This window comes from Typha latifolia, chromosome 3 (assembly GCF_019914945.1).
Source record: "Typha latifolia isolate L0001 chromosome 3, TyphaL0001v2, whole genome shotgun sequence".
Taxonomy (NCBI): domain Eukaryota; kingdom Viridiplantae; phylum Streptophyta; class Magnoliopsida; order Poales; family Typhaceae; genus Typha; species Typha latifolia.
This window is the reverse complement of record NC_133088.1, coordinates 13,188,358-13,207,794: the sequence shown is the minus strand read 5'-3', so window position 1 is coordinate 13,207,794 and position 19,437 is coordinate 13,188,358. Positions and strand designations below refer to the sequence as shown.

Below are 19,437 nucleotides of genomic sequence, written 5' to 3'. Positions count from 1 at the left end.
ATTAGCTATATAAATATGTCGAGCACAATCGAATTGATCAGAAGACAATTATTAAAATATTTTACCTATGTCAAAATCCATATGTGCCCTAACACCCTCAACCATCAAACCATGCGAGAGGAAGAAGCCTTGTTACCTGCCATTGAAGGATTATGCTATTGCTTCCAAAGATCTCGAGACTCACTCAATCGTAGGATTGCCTAGGTGCACACCCTCCTAGGCTTAGTGCCAAGATTCTAAGAACATATAATTTTATCATTCTAGACAGAATCATTAGTGATCCATGGGCACCCTTAGGCAGGGTAATATCGAAATGTCCCTACCTTTTAGAATAGAGATAATAAACCACAAATTGGGTTGGGTTTTTGTCAATCCTAATTCTAAGCCTAATTTTGGAGTGGCTCAAGTGGAATTCTCTGCTCAGAATAGTCTAATACAAAATATAATTACGATTTATATAACATATACATAGCATATAGTTGCTATAAAATAAAAAACATATTAAAGTGTCGAGTAAGATTGGGCATATGCAAATGTCATCAAACCTAGCTCGACCCACTTATTTTAGTCCAATAATGTTATTACTCTTGATTTTATTTCAATCAAGGTAAGAGAAGTAGATTAACAATAGCAATGACAATAGTGCAATGATCTAATTTTTTTGCACATTCCTCCTCTGCATGAAGTTGAGCACCATGAATTGCACGTACTATTATCTGCACTACCTACACAGTGATGCTGATTGTTGTCACCCCAGTTACGGTAGTCAGTGCAACATCCAACAGCAGCACAAGGACCTAACCAAGTAACCATCAAATCAAATTAGAAATAAAACCATATACGTATATGTACATAAATGGTTGAATAATATGTAGAAAAATTAAAAACATGCACACGAATATGATTTGAAAGATTTCAGACAACTTACTTGCTATACTCATCATTAAACATATGATTAGAAAAACTGCAACTCCAGCTCTAGACATTTCTTATTACTTAGTCTCCTTATTCACCTTGGTCAACCTTTACTCTTATTTTTCGAGATCTAACAAAGGGCTATTTATAGTTGAATTCCTTATGAAATAGTACATTCTTTTTTATCTCCTTCCATCTATAGATACTAGTACTTGGCTAATTCTAGGTAGTCAAGGTCTCCTTTCAAGTTGAAACAAACATGAGACTTTCATTTGGCTTTAGCTTTGGCCTACATAAATAGATTAACAACTTAAAATAGTTTCCAAATTAAAGGATAACTTACTTAGACTTATGCTAACAACTTAAATATGATCCTTAAATTTATTAAATTCATTCAACTAGATCTCAACAGGTAAAATACTCTCCTAATAACCCAAACTAAAGCATGGCCATCTTCATCCTAGCAACTGTCACAACGACAAGGTCTACCACCACTACTTATCTTCTTTCGAAAAGTAAAACAGGATCATAACACTTATTTTTAAGATTTACAATGGAGTGTATATAGTTGATTTCTTATGAAATAAGACAATCTTTTGTATTTCCTTCCATTTAGAATCCTTATAAACTAGTATAATCCTTGGGATTTCCTTCCATTTAGAGTTCAAGGTAGCTATATAGAAAATATCATGAATATCAAACATATATACTCTTTGTTATGCTAGTATAAGTATAGAAGAAAAAATTAGAGAGTATCAATCATTTTCATCAATTTACGTAAATATTAGATGGTAAAATTGAAGCTTGCTTTGTTGTAAATTATAGTTTATCCTTTATAGTTTGGCTTGATTTCAATTTACTCCTCTATACTTAAAATCTAAACATCTAAGCCCTACTATTATTCACATCAAGTTGCTAGGTTGGTTAGCTGTTAATTGAAATTTGAAAAGACCTAATAAAAGTACATTCAAATCTTGGAGATGATATGAGTAATTTGGTTATTTGGCATGTTGTTTATGGCAAAAAATATTGATGTGATGAACCCTATTGATTTTTAACATTTATACTATTAGATTTAGATGAAAAATCTAATATTTGCAATTTTGTGTTGAGCACGATTGGTTGCAATGGTAACACTTGAAATTTGTAATGCTCAAACTAGTCAAAATATGTCCTATTGGGCTCATTTTAGAGCTAGACCTCTCTTGGCCCTTAGATCCATTAGGTCCAAGTTAGGTTACACCCTCTGGAACACTCGCATTCAATTATACATTTCTCTTATACAGTGAAAACCAATTTGGTTTCTGCATGATCCGTTGGTCAATATTTTTACACGATATACAAGATAAAAATATAATATTTTTAGAAATTACTCAAGCAAAAAAAAATGACTGGCTATAATAATCCCCTAAAGTACATATTAATAAATAGTCTGGTATAAATGGCCATGCATGAAGCTACAATTCTCTGACTTATTTTACAAGAATAAAAATAAATAAATTATAAATATTCCTCGCCAGCTCCTCCACAAAATTGGTATCATCTACTAATTTGAAGAATAGTTCCACTAATAGATAGTGAGCATGAAACTTAGCTAGAATACACCTCTACAACTTAAAACTAATATAAATATGGATGCAATATGAAATACAAATGCAAACCATGATCATAATAATGTATTAATACCATAAACTCTTCATGTCCGTAAATTATAGCACTTATGTGTTAATAATGCATCCATACTAGGGTTACATCAGGCTGTACCCTAGCCTTCTCCACAAGTCGTGCACCCCTACATGCCATTGGTATGTAGACTAAGTGAGCTCACATCATGCTGAAGTCACTAGTAGGGTTTGTGCTATATCCATCACTTTCAACATGGACGCAACCACATGGATTTAAGACTCTCGGACTAGTCATGATCTTTCCTAATTATCTCATTTTAGAGCTAAACCTTGATTAGTCCTTGGATCCAATAGGTCCAAGACAGGATATACCCTTACTTTCAATTGTAACTTAGATTACTTCCATTGGTAAACTCTATCATGATATTCAAGCTGTGAAGAAAAATAGCTCGACCACACTCAATTGCAGGTGACATTCACACAACAAGGTTGCTAGAGGAAAAGATTTGAGAGATATGACAAATTTGAAAACCATGGATAATTATAGATGGCGAACATGCATGACCTACTCTCGACTAAGGCGTAATCACATAGCCACGACGACAATGGATATGTGTGAGTTAGTTTGACCACCAGGAGATTGGATTGGCTCTGTGCTAGCTTGCATGATTTGGATGTTCGAGTTACCTAGATTGGCTAGATCCCCTACTTCTCACCTTGAAGACAAGGTGGATGTATGTTAGATGAAATAATGTACTCGGACATAATTTGGATTACATTGGAAGAAATTGGACTCAAAGAATTGAGTCTATTTACTTTATTTCTTATACATAATTTTATAAATTATATCTTATATTTTATTTATTTATTGATTCACACCTCATTTTTGAGAATTTTATAATCTGACTCTTCTTTTCTTATAATTTTTATTTAATTAACCTAACTATAACAAAACAGAACTATCAACAAAGAAATATTCTGTTATAATACAATAAAAACTTTATAGAATACCTAAATTACCCTCAGACCCATCTCTAGTTTATAAAAAATCCTCTTGCACTATTCTTCTTCAACTCATAGGCATAAGAAAAAAAACCTAGAAAACCACCTATTGGGCTCCTTCTTCGTCCTCACTCTAGTAAAACAATAAAAACAGAAGCCTCTCTCATACTATTCATCATCTTCCTCACAGAGCAAAGAAAAAAAAATTCTACAAACTCACCATCAAGCTCCACCTTCCTAAGCCACCTAGCTCCATTCCTCATTCACTCACCTAGACGAGCTCTTCTACCTTACCAGACTCCATAAGTTTGGGTAGAGAAAATAGGAGGGGTGGTGGGGGCAGTTGAGTAATTTAATAAGTATATTTATATAAACTATATAATACGATTAATCAGTTAGTCAAAGTAATATCAGGGTATTAATTGAAAGTTAAAGAGAAAAATAAAAGGTGAGTTAAAAAATCCTAAAGACAATATGTGAATCATAAAATAGATAAAATATAGGATTTGATTTATAATATTCTCTTCATTTATTTGCTTATGTGGCTTACTTATGTTATGGATTGAACGTCTGCTTCTCGATCTCGATCGAATGCAGGAAAGCAGCCTTCATAGTCGGAGGAAAATATTCACTAGATATTTTACCGTAAACAAAAAATTACGAAACTAGGAGCAGTTGATCCGTAACTTCTTGACCTATGTTTTTTGTATTAATTTACAGATTCTATCTGCAACTGGGGCAAAAATACGTAAATGTGAAGGTGATGGTGAAAGTGACGGGTGGTGGTGATGATGAGGTGAGGGATGATAAGAGCAATGGGGTGGATGGGTTGTGGTGTTTAGGGAATAAGGATGAGGGGCGAGAAGGGGTTGAAATTCTAAGGAGGAGGGAGCACTCGATAGATGAGGGAGATTAGAGGATCACCGATGTTAAGATGGCGCACCGCTAGAGCTTGAACAAAAGGGGAAGAAGATTAGGGGGAAGGAGGAAAGGGATAGAACTCAATATTCATTCATCATAGTATTTTTGGTTGCCATCCACACAGCTTAAGAGCCTAATCAAACAAGCCAAAAATAATACCCTAGAAATAATGAATTCTCACCGATCGTGTTCGAACGCGCATTTCACGTTCTCTACCGATTCGAACAACGTCTATGTGTTCGAACGCACAAACTGCGTTCTCTATCGATGTGAATGCTTGCAGGCATTCGCAAGGGGTGTCCAAACGCATCCTCTCGCGTTCGAACGCGACATACATAATCCGTATTTTTTTAAAATAAACAATTAAAACACAATAAAAGAAGACTCCCATTGGATGTATCCGTGCTTAAGATGACTCGGTGAGATCCGAATCATATTAACTTAGAGTTTTACTAGGTTTAGCTATTTGCTTATTTTCATGAGCTAGTTTTCCTATTTTCTTGAGTAAGAGCCTTGGTAGGCTAGAATTTATTTAATTAGATATGTAATGGAAGGTTTAAATACATATTTACCTCTTTTATTTATGCCCAAAATTACTTTATCTCTCTCTACTTCAAAAAGTGTCAAACTAGTTCTTACACTTATAACTATAGTGAAACTATTAGTTTTTCTATTAAATTTAACTATGCATCATGGCTATTTTGGTCATTTAGCTATATTATTTCAATATCTGCATGTCTTATTTAATAAACATAATATGGGCATTTTGGTTATTTTGGCGTCATTCAGTTAAGTTTAATGGAAAAACCAACTATCTCACTTTAGCCATAAGTACAAGAACTGATTTGTGACTTTTTAAAGTATACGAGGTAAAATAATTTTAGGCATAAGTACATGAGGGTAAATGTATTTAACCCCGAATAGAATTTAGTCAAGTTGAGTATCAAATAGATTTAGGCTTGCCTTTCTAAATATGTAGAGCACAACCCAATTAATTGGTAGACAATTATTAGAATATTCTACCTATGTCATAATCCACCTCTGCCTTAACACCCTCAGCCATCAAACCATGCAAGAGGAAGAAGCCTTGGTGCCTACCCTTGAAGGATGGTGCGTACCAGTTACAAAGATCCTGAGACTTACTCGATTGTAGGATTGCCTAGGTGCGCACCTTCCCAGGCTCGGTGCCAAGATTCCAAGAACATAAATCAAATTGGGCTTAGATTTTCGCCAATCCTAATTCTAAGCCAAATTTTACGGTGGCTCAAGTGGAACTCTCTGCTCAAGGTTATTTTGATTAAGTCAAGCTATATTCGGCTCAATGTCACATGTTAAAAAAGGCCCAAGATATACAGAATAGTCTAATACAAAATATAATTACGATTTATATAACGTATACATAGCATATAGCTGCTATAAAATAAAAAACATATTAAAGTGTCGGGTAAAATTGGACATATGCAAATGTCACCAAACCTAGCTCGACCCACTTATTTTAGTCCAATAATTTTAGTACGCTTGATTTTATTTCAATCAAGCTAAGAGAAGTAGATTAACAATAGCAATGACAATAGTGCAATGATCCAATTTTTTTGCACATCCCTCCTCTGCATGAAGTTGAGCACCATGAATTGCACGTACTATTATCTGCACTACCTACACAGTGATGCTGATTATTGTCACCCCAGTTATGATAGTCAGTGCAACATCCAACAGCAGCACAATGACCTAACCAAGTAACCATCAAAATCAAATTAGACATAAAATAATATACGTATATGTACATAAATTTGTTGAATAATATGTAGAAAAATTAAAAATCACACGCAAGTATGATTTGAAAGATTTCAAATAACTTACTTGCTATACTCATTATAAAACATATGATAAGGAAAACTGCAACTCCAGCTCTAAACATTTCTTATTGCTTAGTCTCCTTTTTCACCTTGGTCAATTTTTACTCTTATTTTTTGTGATCTTAGGAAGGGCTATTTATAGTTGAATTCCTTATGAAATAGTACATTCTTTTTTATCTCCTTCCATCTATAGATACTAGTTCTTTACATAGCATTGGCTAATTCAAGGTAGTCAAGGTCTCCTTTCAAGTTGAAACAAACATGATATTACTTGTGACTTCCATTTAGCTTTAGCTTTGGCCTACATAAATAGGTTAACAACTTAAAACAGTTTCCAAATTAAAGAATAACTTACTTAGACTTGTGCTAATAACTTAAATATGATCCTTAAATTGATTAAATTTATTCAACTAGATCTCAACAGATAAATTACTCTCCTAACAACCGAAACTACAACATGCCCATTTTCATCCTACCCACTGCAACAACGACAAGGCCTACGACCACTCCTTATTTTCTTTCGAGTACGAAAAATAAAATAGCATCATAACACTTTTTCTTTTAGATTTACAATGGAGTGTATATAGTTGAATTACTTATAAAATAGGACCATCCCTTGTATTTCCTTCTATTTAGAGTTTCTAAGGAAGATATAAACACGTAATTAAAATACTTGTAAACTAGTACGATCGTTGGGATTTTCTTCCATTTAGAGTTCAGGGAAGCTATATAGAAAATATCATGCATATCAAGCATATATAATCTTTGTTTATGTAAGTTAGAATAGATAAATAAAGAGTATCTCTCATTTTCACCTCTTTATGTAAATCTTAGATAGCAAAAATGAAGCTTGCTTTGATTGTAAATTATAGTTTATCCTTTATAGTTCTGCTTGATTTAATTTACTCCTCTGTACTTAAAATCTAAACATTTAGTCCCACTATTATTCACACCAAGTTGCAAGGTTGGTTATCTGTCAATTGAAATTTTCAAATTTTGGAGATGATATGAGTAATTTGGTTATTTGGCATGTAGTTTATGGCAATAAATATTGAAGTATGGATGCCATGAAATGGCTAACATGGTCCGACAAGTATAATTATTTTATCCATTATTTATACATGACATGTCTTCTACATAGGCCTTTGGCCATCCGCACTTGCTTAACAATCATTATGACTCTCAAGGGAGGATAGACCCTAATGGTAGAATTGCATGCCCGTAACTAGGCGGACAATATGATCGGTTGTCCGCCGCTACAGATTAAGACCCCAGTCGTAAGTATATCATAAAAGTCAGTATTGCACATTGATATAACCATTTGAGCCCATGGCTGCACATCATCGCACTGCTATGCAGTAACTCATGAGTCGTCGCTCACATACGCTATTACCCTACATCATCGGGTACCACTAGGTTTACGTCATTCTACCCTTACTCTCCAGCTTAAACACCATAAAGGGGTTGACTTTCGTCAATCGATAGTAAATCGCTCATTACCTAGCGCAACGATTGCGTGATTGTCTAGGATCCACAAACTAAAACCTCATGAGCCCTATTATATAATACTATAAATATTCATTGCCCTTAACCCAAACTTGAAATGTGTCGGGTACTGTCGAGACATAGAAATCATCCCCTTTAAGATTGTGCACGTGTGCAAGTGGCATGGTAAGGTGAACATGACTAGCATAATAGAATCGTAAGCAAAAATATCTAAACATGCAGATGAATGCACATCATATTTAAATTAATAAAAAAATCATGTCAAAAAATCATGTTAATCAAACAGTTTTCGCTATAATGCATGGTTAACATGTCATATATGCTCATGTTGTCATTCTTTACATCAAGCAATAATCTAAGAGTTGATAAACCACTTACTTAGATTCGCTAAAATTTCTAGTAATAAGTAGTCCCCACTTAATCATAGTCGGTTCTAGGGTAAGCGCTGGTATTAATCAGTTAGTCAAAGTAATATCACGACATTAATTAAAAAATTAAAAAGGAAAAGGAGGAGTCAGGTTACAAAATCCAAAATATAGGCTATGAATCATAAAATAGATAAAATGTAGGGTTTAACTTATAATATTCCCTTTATTTTATTTGGTTATGCTATGAATCATTAAAATAGATAAAATGTAGGGTTTAATTTATAATATTCCCTTTATTTTATTTGGTTATGCGGCTTAGTTAGAGTTTTAGTAGATTTAGCTATTTGCATGATCTAGTTTTCTTATTTTGTTGAGTAAGAGTTTTAGTAGGCTAAGACTTATTTAATTAGCTATATTAAATAGAAGAGTTAAATATATTTTACCCTTGTATTTATGCCTAAAATCCCTGTACTTATCATAAAGTGAAACTTAGTTTTTCTATTAAATTTAATTAGGCACCTAGCTATTTTGCTCATTTAGCTAAATTATTTCAAAATCTACGTGCCTTATCTAATAAAAATGATATGAGAATTTTGGTTATTTCGACATTATACAGTTAAGTTTAATAAAAAAGAACTAACGATCTTATTTTAATCATAAGTATAAGGACTAATTTGAAACTTTTTAAAGTATAAGAGTTAAAATTATTTTAGGCATAAGTATAGGGGGGATAAAATGTATTTAACCCTAAATAGAATTAAGTCAAGTTGCATATCAAATTTATTTAGGTTAGCCTCTATAAATATGTAGAGCACAACCCAATTAATCGGTAGACAATTATTAGAATATGCTACCTAAGCTATGATCCATCTTTGCGCTAACATACTGAGCCATCAAACCAGCAAGAGGAAGAAGCCTTGGTGCCTATCGTTGAAGGATGGTACATACCCCTTCCAAAGATCCTAAGACTCATTCGATTGTAGGATTGCCTATATGCGCACCCTCAAAGGCTTGGTGCCAAGATTCTGAGAACATATATTTTTGTCATTCTAGTCGTATCATTAGTGATCCATGGTCACCCTTCGGCCGGGTCATGTCAAAATGCCCCATGGTTTTATAAGCCAAATTTTGGAGTGTGCTTTAGGTTATTTTGATTAAGTCAAGCCATATCCAGCTTAATGTCGCATGTTAAAAGGCCCAAGATAGACAGAATAGTCTAATACAAAATATAATTACGATTTATATAACATATATATAGCATATAGCTGCTATAAAATAAAATAAAAACATATTAAATTGTCGAGTAAGATTGGACATATGCAAATGTCATCAAACCTATCTCGACCCACTTATTTTAGTCCAATAATTTTATTACTCTTGATTTTATTTCAATCAAGGTAAGAGAAGTAGATTAACAATAGCAATGGCAATAGTGCAATGATCCAAGTTTTTTGCACATTCCTCCTCTGCATGAAGTCGAGCACCATGAATTGCACGTACTATTATCTGCACTACCTACACAGTGATGCTGATTATTGTCACCCCAGTTACGATAGTCAGTGCAACATCCAACAGCAGCACAAGGACCTAACCAAGTAACCATCAAATCAAGTTAGACATAAAACCATATACGAATATGTACATAAAAGGTTGAATAATATGTAGAAAAATATAAAAAATCCACACGAATATAATTTGAAAGATTTTAGACAACTTACTTGCTATACTCATCATAAAACATATGATAAAGAAAGCTGCAACTCTAGCTCTAGACATTTCTTATTGCTTAGTCTTCTTTTTCACCTTGGTCAATCTTTACTCTTAATTTTTGAGATCTTACAAAGGACTATTTATAGTTGAATTCCTTATGAAATAGTACATTCTTTTTTTTATCTCCTTCCATTTATAGATACTAGAACTTGACATAGCATTGGCTAATTCAAGGTATTCAAGGTCTCCTTTCAAGTTGAAACAAACATGATATAACTTGTGACTTCCATTTAGCTTTAGCTTTGGCCTACATAAATAGATTAACAACTTAAACAGTTTCCAAATTGAAGAATAACTTACTTAGACTTGTGCTAACAACTTAAATATGATCCTTAAATTGATTAAATTTATTCAACTAGATCTTAACCGGTAAAATACTCTCCTAACAACTAAAACTAAAACATGCCCATCTTCATCCTACCCACTGCAACAACAAGGTCTACAACCACTTCTTATCTTCTTTCGAGTACGAAAAATAAAACAGGATCATTACACTTTTTTTTAGATTTATAATGGAGTGTATATAGTTGAATTACTTATGAAATAGGACCATCTCTTATATTTCCTTCTGTTTAGAGTTTCTAAGGAAGATATAAACATATAATTAAAATACTTATAAACTAGTAGGATCGTTGGGATTTCCTTCCATTTAGAGTTCAGGGAAGCTATATAGAAAATATCATGCATATCAAACATATATAATCTTTGTTATGTAAGTTAGAATAGATTAATAAAGAGTATCTCTCATTTTCACCTCTTTCTGTAAATCTTAGATAGCAAAAATGAAGCTTATTTTGATTGTAAATTATAGTTTATGCTTTATAGTTCTCTTAAAATCTAAACATTTAGCTCCACTATTATTCACATCAAGTTGCAAGGTTGGTTAGCTGTTAATTGAAATTTGAAAAAAAAAACCTAATAAAAGTATGTTCAAATTTTGGAAATGATATGAGTAATTAGGTTATTTGGCATATTGTTTATGACAATAAATATTAAAGTATGCATGTCATGAAATGGCTAGCATCGTTCGACAAGACTACAGTTATTTTATCTATTATTTATACATGGCATGCCTTCTACGGGCCCTTGGTCATCTGCACTTGCTTAACAATTATGACAGCTCTCAAGGGAGGGTAGACCCTGACAGTAGAATTGCCTACTTGTAACTCGGCAAACAGTATGATCAGTTGTTCACTAATGCAGACTAGGAATCTCAATCGTAAGCCCATCATAGAAATTAGTATCGCACAACTATCTAAGCTCATGGCTCCACATCATTGCACCACTGTGTAGTAACTTGTGAACCATCGCTCATAGATGCCCTTACCCTCCGTCATTGTGTACTGCTAGGTTTACATCATTCTACTCTTACTCTTCAACTTAAATACCCTAACTGAGTTGACTTTCATCAATTGATAGTAAATCGTCAATTGCCCGATGAAATGGTTGCCTGATTGTCTAGGATCCATAGACTGAGACGTTAGGCGTGGACGCTACTATGTAATACTATAAATATTCGTCGCCCTAATCTTGGCTAAAGATGTGGGGGTACTTGTCGAGACATAGAAACCATTCTCTTTAAAATCATGCACGTGTGAAAGTGGCATGATAAGGTGAACATGACTAGTATAATATAATCGTAAACAAGGATATCTAAGCATGTAAATGAATGCACATCATATTTAAATTAATAAAAAAGTTATGCCAAGCAATCATGTTAAACGAACTGGTTTTGCTACAATGCATGGTTAGCATATCATATATGCTCATATTATCATTCATCACATCAAACGATAACCTAAGAGTTGATAAACTATTTGCCTAAATTCGCTAAAATTCATAGCAATTAGTAGTCCCCACTTAATCACGGTCAGCTCTGGGGTAAACGCTGGTCCCAGGGTGCTTTTCGTCAGAATCATTAGGTTAACACCAAATTCCTAAATTTACAAGGTAGCAATTATGAGACAATTAATAATGCTGAAAATTATAGTAAAGAGAAAACCTGGTTAAGTCCATACCCAGCTAAGAATCAATTGAAACAAAACCCCAAAAGGCTGAGCCTAACGAGCGGGATTATACCAGCCTAAGAGAAAGCTGGTCGGGCTGGGCATCGCCAAGCTCGAATCTGACGCACTCAGGCATGTGCTCGAGCAGTGCTTGGTTTAGGCACCGCAAAGCCTGAGTTCCAAGTGTGGTCGGCTAGGCATCCCCCAGTCCGAGCTCGGTAGTCCCTAGCTTAACTAAGCTAGGGCGCTACACTAGAAGGGAGGGACCACCTCACATCCCCTATTAGCCACCACTCACACTAGGGGGAAGAGTAGACGTCGACGGCCAACCGCTGTCGCACCACTAAAGATAGAAGAAGGGCGAAGATGCAGCACTCGAAGCGCTGCACCGTCGACGATGACAAGGACAAGAGGGACTCACCGACGATGATGATGAGGATTTCATTGGCCCAACAATGATAATGACAATCACGGCGATGATCCGAAGAAAGTAGGGGGAATAGTGGAAGGAGAAGGAAGATGCCCAGAGTGAACCTCAGGGTAGGGAAGAAATAGGGAGAGAGAGAGAGAGGAGGGCGGCGGCTCTCTGCCCGAGGTCACAATAATGCATCAATATCATATACTTATTATGTCCATAAATTATAACTCATATGTGTTAATAATGCATCTATACTAAGGTTACATCAGGCCATACCCTAGCCATCTCCACGAGGCATGCAACCCGACACATCATCGACATGTAGACTAAGTGAGCTCACTTCATGCCAAGGTCACTAGTAGGGTTTGCACTGTATCTACCACTTTCAACATGGACGTAGCCACATGGATTTAAGACTCTCGGACTAGCCATGATCTTTCCAACCGATCTCATTTTAGAGCTAGACCTTGGTTGGTCCTTGGATCCATTAGGTCCAAGTTAGGTTACACCCTTACTTTCAATTGTAACTTTGATTACTTCCATTGGTGAACTCTACCATAATATTCAAGCTGAGAAGAAAATTAGCTCAACCACACTTAATTGTGAGTGACATTTACACAGCTATGTTGATAAAGGAAAAGATTTGGGAGAGATGGGAAATTTGAAAACAACAATGGATAACTATAGATGACGAACATGCTTGACCCCCTCTTTGTCAAAGCGTAATCACATAACCACAACAACAATGGACATGCATGAGCTTTTTCGACCATCCGAGATTAGATTGGCACATGTGCTCGCTCGCATGATTTGGACGATCGAGTTAGCTTGCTTGGCAAGATCCCTTCTCACCTTGAGGACAAGGTGGATGGAATTTAGATGGAATAATGTGATCCCTGACATGATTTGAATTACATAGGAGGAAATTAGGCTCAATAAATTGAGTCTATTTACTTTGTTTATTTTTAGAGAATTTCATACTTCGCACCTTATATTTTATCTATTTTGTAATCCACACATCATCTTTGAGGATTTTATAATCCGACTTTTTTTATATAATTTTTATTTAATACCCTGAGTTCACTTAACCTAACTATAATAAAATAGAATTACCAACAAAGAAATATTATGTTATAATAAACTAACTAATTAATATTATACCTAAATTATCCTTGGACCCGTCTCTAATTTGAAAATATTGCTCTTAGCACTGTTCTTCTTCAACCCATAGCCAAAGGAAAAAGAAAACCTAGAAATCTGCGTATTAGGTTCCTTCTTCTTCCTCACCCAAGTGAAGCCATAAAAAAAGAAGCCTCTTCTTGCACCATTCATCATCTTCCTCACGAAGCTAAGGAATAAAATCCTACAAACCCACCATCAAGCTCCACCTTTCTCAGCCACCTAGCTCCACTCCTCCTTCACCCACCTAGACTAGCTCCTCTACCTCACATGCCACAAAATAGGGTAGAGAAAAGGGAGGGGTGGTGGCGATATTTGAGTAATTTAATGAATATAGTTATATAAACTATATAATATAGTTAGTGAAAGTAATATCAAGGTATTGAATGAAAATTAAAGGAAAAAAAGAAGAGTCGGGTTATAAAATCCTAAAACTAGAGTGTGAATCAAAAATAGATAAAATATAAGATTTGATTTATAAAATTTCCTTTATTTTATTAGCTTATGTGCTTAGTTAGAGATTTAGTAGGTTTAGCTATATGCTTATTTGCATTGACTAGTTTTCTTATTTTTAAGAGCCTTAGTAGTCTAGGACTTATTTAATTAACTATGCTAAATAGAATTAAGTCAGGTTGAATATCAAATGGATTTAGGTTAACTTGTATAAATATGTAGAGCACAACCCAATTTATCAGTAGACAATTACTAAAATATTCTACCTATGTCATAATTCATCTCTGCCCTAACACCCTCAGCCATCAAACCATGCGGAAGCCTTTGTGCCTACATGAAGGATTGTGCTATCACTTCCAAAGATCCTAGGCTCTGTGCCAGGATTCCGAGAACATATATTTTTGTCATTTTAGGCCAAATCATTAGTGATTAATGATCACCCATAGGTGGGATTATATCAAAATACCCCAAGGTTTTATACTAGAGATAATAAACCACAAATTGGGTTGGATTTCTATCAAGCTTAACTCTAAGCCTAATTTTTGGAGTGGCTCAAGTGAAATTCTTTGCTTGAGTTATTCTGATTAAGTCGAGCTATATCCAGCTCAATGTCGCATATTAGAAGACCACGATAGACAGAATTAATGATCTAATACAAAATGTAATTATAATTTATATAATATATATATATATAGCATATAGTTGTTATAAAATAAAACACATATTAAAGTGTCAAGCAGAATTGGACATATGCAAATGTCATCAAACCTAGCTCAACCCACTTATTTTAGTCCTATAATTTTATTACACTCGATTTTATTTCAATCAAGGTACGAGAAGTAGATTAACAATAGCAATGGCAATAGTGCAATGACCCAATTTTTTTGCACATCCCTCCTCTGCATGAAGTTGAGCACCATGAATTGCACGTACTATTATCTGTACTACCTACGCAATGATGCATTTGATTATTGTCACCCCAGTCATGATAGTCAGTGCAACATCCAACTCCAGCACAAGGACCTAACCAAATAACCAATAAATAAAATAAGACATAAAACCATATATGCATACGTACATAAATAGTTGAGTAACATGTAGAAGAACAAAATAAAGCACACACAAACACAAATATAATTTGAAAGATTTCAGACAACTTACTTGCTATACTTATCATAAAACATATGATCAGGAAAACTGCAACTCCAGCTCTAGACATTTCTTATTGCTTAGTCTCCTGTTTCACCTTGGTCAATCTTTACTCTTATTTTTTGAGATCTTACAAAGGATTATTTATAATTGAATCCCTTATGAAATAGTACATTCTTTTTTATCCCTTTCCATTTATAGATACTAGTACTTAGCTAATTCAAGGTAGTCAAGGTCTCCTTTCAAGTTGAAACAAACATGAGACTTCCCATTTAGCTTTAGCTTTGGCCTACATAAATAGATTAACAACTTAAAACAGTTTCCAAATTAAAGAATAACTTACTTAGACTTGCGCTAAGATCCTTAAATCGATTAAATTTATTCAACTAGATCGGAACAAGTAAAATACTTCCCCTAACAACCCAACCTAAAACATGCCCATCTTCATCCTAGCCACTGCATCAACGACAAGGTCCAGGTTATCTTCTTTCTAGTATGAAAAATTAAACAGGATGGTAACACTTATCTTCTTATATCTGACAAAGGAGTGTATATAGTTGAATTCCTTATGAAATAGGACCATCTTTTGCATTTCCTTCCTTTTAGAGTTTCTAAGGAAGGTATAAAAATATAGTTAAAAATCTTTATAAACTTGTACTATCATTGGGATTTCCTTCTATATAGAAATTTATGTAAATATTAGATAGGAAAAAAACTTGCCTTCATTGTAAATTACAGATTACTCTATATAGTTTGGCATGACTTTAAACTTACTTCTCTATACTTAAAATTTAAACGTTTACAATGTGTGTGGTTATAGGAGTCCTCGACTCAATATTATCACACCACCTGTGTAGGAAACATGAGCCACCACTCAAGAATGTGTTGAACCCTACATCAATGAGTACCACTAGATTTTTTTACCTCTCAATCATAGTTTGAAGATCATTCAGTGTTTAGTCTTCGTGCCTGATTGTTCGGTATTGACCTCGTAACCCCAGATGTTAGCTACTATAAATATATGTACTATATACACTCTTCTCTTAGTAGTAGACTAAGCGAGTAAATGAGCACTACTGAGATAGGAGTTAACTACATAGTAATATAGGTGATAAACATCATAAACCATATCACATGTATATTGAAGTTATCATATCCTAGGAATGTATCCAACAATCCATGCATATTTATGAAGTAATAAAATGAATATAATAAAGCTAACTAGTAAATAATAATCTACAATAGAATGACATGAATGTGATGAGACCATAAAATAGAACATCATTTTAATATTATACTACTTCTAGACTATAAAGAATTCACTTGTTTGACATCCCTTCCTAGTTAAGTAGCTTTGTCTGTGCAATTGAATAACTATTGTATGGTACTAAATCTATCTCCATAATAAAAGTATAAGCACAAATTTATCTGACATTAATTAATTAAATAATTCTACTAATAACTGTTATAGTTTCGGGTAGATCCACTAAGAATTCAAACTTTTATTATTTAGATAAAATTGGTATAACAATAATAATGGCTTTGACACTTTATTAAGAGTTATTAATATAATTATCATCGAATTTATCGTTTCCCTAATCATAGTCAATTTAAACCAAATAAAATAGGCAATAATTAATTATTGAAATATTAAAGCATGTTTAATATGATTATCAAACTCTAATTAGAACTAATTTTTCATCAGAAGCAATTAGTAGATGTACTCTCAAATCATACTCATTTATTAATTATTGATTTATAACAAATATTATAACTAACATAGCTATCCTCTAAAAATAATTAATATTTAAGGCTCAAGTTGACAAGAATAATTTAATTAATTAATTAAATTAATTAAAGAACCATAAATCTAGTTAGGCCAGCCCAAAATTCAAAGCAATAGGTTGGACTACAGCTAGTCTAAAACCTATATCTTCTCACAAGGTTGGGTCCAAAGTCGCAACCCAATCAACGACCAATATGGGCTAGGCTGCATGCCAACCCACCACCAACTTGGGTTGGACAGCAGCCCAACTTACTCTACCTTGGGTTGAACCATACCCAACCCAAATCAATCCTCTCTCCCTCCCTCCCTCCCCTTTGTTTCCTCTTTTCCACCCTATAGGATTTCAGTCTTTGTTTCCTCTTTCGACTGCTGATCCCCTAGTCCCTTCGGGTCAACTAAACCTCTTTCCATTTTTCTCTTTTGTTAGTTAACCATCTACATCTTCATCCTCACCCCCACCCTTGCTACAATCAACATCATCACCACCAATTCTACCACCTATGCAATATACAACCTAACCTCACCCATACCACCTCCACAACCCTTCATCTCCATTGCCTCCTTCAGCCAAGACCACCCCTAGGCTGGAGAAGTCCAACTACACAACCCACACCCTCAGCCAGTAAATTATGCTCCAAGTTTATGTTGGTGCACACCCGGTGCGTACCCTTCAATAAGAAGAATCATTGGTGTGCACCCTTTAAGGTCGATGCACACCGCTTCCAGAGATTTTGAGACTCACCCAAGCGTAGGATTGCCAAGTGTGCACACTCTAAGGCTCAGTACTCACTCCAGTCAGGGTTCGTGGCTACTGTTAGGCTATCACCAAAATGTCCCAAGATTTTATAGTAAAGCTAAGGAAACAACATATTGGATTGGGTTTTTATCGTTCCTAATTCTAAACCCAATTTTGGAGAGGCTCAAGTGGAACTCTTTGCTCTAGGTTATTTTGATTAAGTTCGGCTTAATGTCACATAAGAAAAGGCTCAAGGTAGACCAAATGGTCTAATACAGTAGATAGTTATGATTTGTATTAAATATGTAGCATACATTTGCTATAAAATAAAACACATATTAATGTGTTAAGTAGGATTGGACATATGCAAATGTCATCAAACCTAGCTCGATCCACTTATTTTTGTTTAATAATTTTATTACCCTTGATTTCATTTCAATCAAGGTAAGAGAAGTACATTAACAAAAGCAATGACAATAATGCAATGATCCACGTGGTTTGCACATTCCTCCGCTGCACGACGCTGCGCACCATGAATTGCACGTACTATTATCTGTACTACCTACGCAATGATGCATTTGATTGTTGTCACCCCAGTCATGATAGTCAGTGCAGCATTCAACTGCAGCACAAGGACCTAACCAAATAACCAATAAATAAAATAAGACATAAAACCATATATGCATATGTACATAAATAGTTGAATAATATGTAGAAGAACAAAAAAAAAGCACACACACGAACACAAATATAATTTGAAAGATTTCAGATAACTTACTTGCTATACTTATCATAAAACATATGATCAGGAAAACTGCAACTCCAGCTCTAGACATTTTTTATTGTTTAGTCTCCTTTTTCACCTTGGTCAATCTTACTCTTATTTTTCGAGATCTTTCGAAGGACTATATATAGTTGAATTCATTATGAAATAGGACATTCTTTTTTATCTCCTATTTATAGATACTAGGACTTTATATAGTATTGGCAAATTCAAAGTTGTCAAGGCCTCTTTTCAAGTTGAAACCAACAGGATATTCGTTGTGACTTCCCATTGGCTTTGGCTTTGGCTTACATAAATAGATCAACTTCTCATTGGCTTTGGCTTTAGCTTACATAAATAGATCAACTTCTCATTGGCTTTGGCTTTGGCTTTCATAAATAGATCAACAACCTAAAGCAGTTTCCAAATTAAAGAGTTACTTATTTAGAATTGTGCGAACAACTTAAATAGGATCCTTCAGTTGTTTAAATTTATTCAACTGGATTCCAGACAAGTAAACTACTCTCCTAACAACCTAAACTAATACATGCTCATCTTCATCCTGGCCAGCGCAACAACAACAAGGTCCACGAGAACTAGTCATCTTCTTTTCAGTATGAAGAATAAGACAGGATCATAGAACTTATTTTTTGAGATCTTACGAAGGAGTTTATGTAGTTGAATTCACGATCTTTGTACTTCCTTCCATTTAGAGTTCCAAGGAAGATATACAGATATAGTTAAAATCCTTAGAGAGATTATTATTAGGGTTTCCTTCCATTTAGAGTTCATTATATACAGAAAAAATCCATGTATATCAAGCATATATAATCTCTGTTATGCAAGTAGAAGTTATGCTTGGAACCTGCAAACTTGCACCGAACCAAAGTCAGGTTCAAATGCAGCACGGGTTCCATGCCAAACATTAATTGCTGCCGATAGCATACTATGAGAAAGAACTTGACAGCAGGGACAACACTCCAA

General features: G+C 34.4%; 5 long non-coding RNA genes across 5 annotated transcripts; all 5 read right to left on the bottom strand.

Moving 5' to 3' along the window:
- Positions 1 to 536: 536 nt before the first annotated feature.
- Positions 537 to 1,023, bottom strand: LOC140785029 (uncharacterized). The gene is made up of 2 exons (XR_012108362.1): positions 929 to 1,023; positions 537 to 797 (listed from the first exon to the last, which is right to left on the bottom strand). It is a non-coding gene; the product is annotated as an uncharacterized lncRNA (long non-coding RNA).
- A 4,802-nt stretch (positions 1,024 to 5,825) lies between these two features.
- Positions 5,826 to 6,420, bottom strand: LOC140784906 (uncharacterized). The gene is made up of 2 exons (XR_012108332.1): positions 6,324 to 6,420; positions 5,826 to 6,191 (listed from the first exon to the last, which is right to left on the bottom strand). It is a non-coding gene; the product is annotated as an uncharacterized lncRNA (long non-coding RNA).
- A 2,990-nt stretch (positions 6,421 to 9,410) lies between these two features.
- Positions 9,411 to 10,008, bottom strand: LOC140784909 (uncharacterized). The gene is made up of 2 exons (XR_012108333.1): positions 9,912 to 10,008; positions 9,411 to 9,780 (listed from the first exon to the last, which is right to left on the bottom strand). It is a non-coding gene; the product is annotated as an uncharacterized lncRNA (long non-coding RNA).
- A 4,673-nt stretch (positions 10,009 to 14,681) lies between these two features.
- On the bottom strand, positions 14,682 to 15,314 carry LOC140784978 (uncharacterized). The gene is made up of 2 exons (XR_012108352.1): positions 15,181 to 15,314; positions 14,682 to 15,042 (listed from the first exon to the last, which is right to left on the bottom strand). It is a non-coding gene; the product is annotated as an uncharacterized lncRNA (long non-coding RNA).
- A 2,623-nt stretch (positions 15,315 to 17,937) lies between these two features.
- Positions 17,938 to 18,564, bottom strand: LOC140785020 (uncharacterized). The gene is made up of 2 exons (XR_012108361.1): positions 18,469 to 18,564; positions 17,938 to 18,327 (listed from the first exon to the last, which is right to left on the bottom strand). It is a non-coding gene; the product is annotated as an uncharacterized lncRNA (long non-coding RNA).
- Between the last annotated feature and the right edge of the window lie 873 nt (positions 18,565 to 19,437).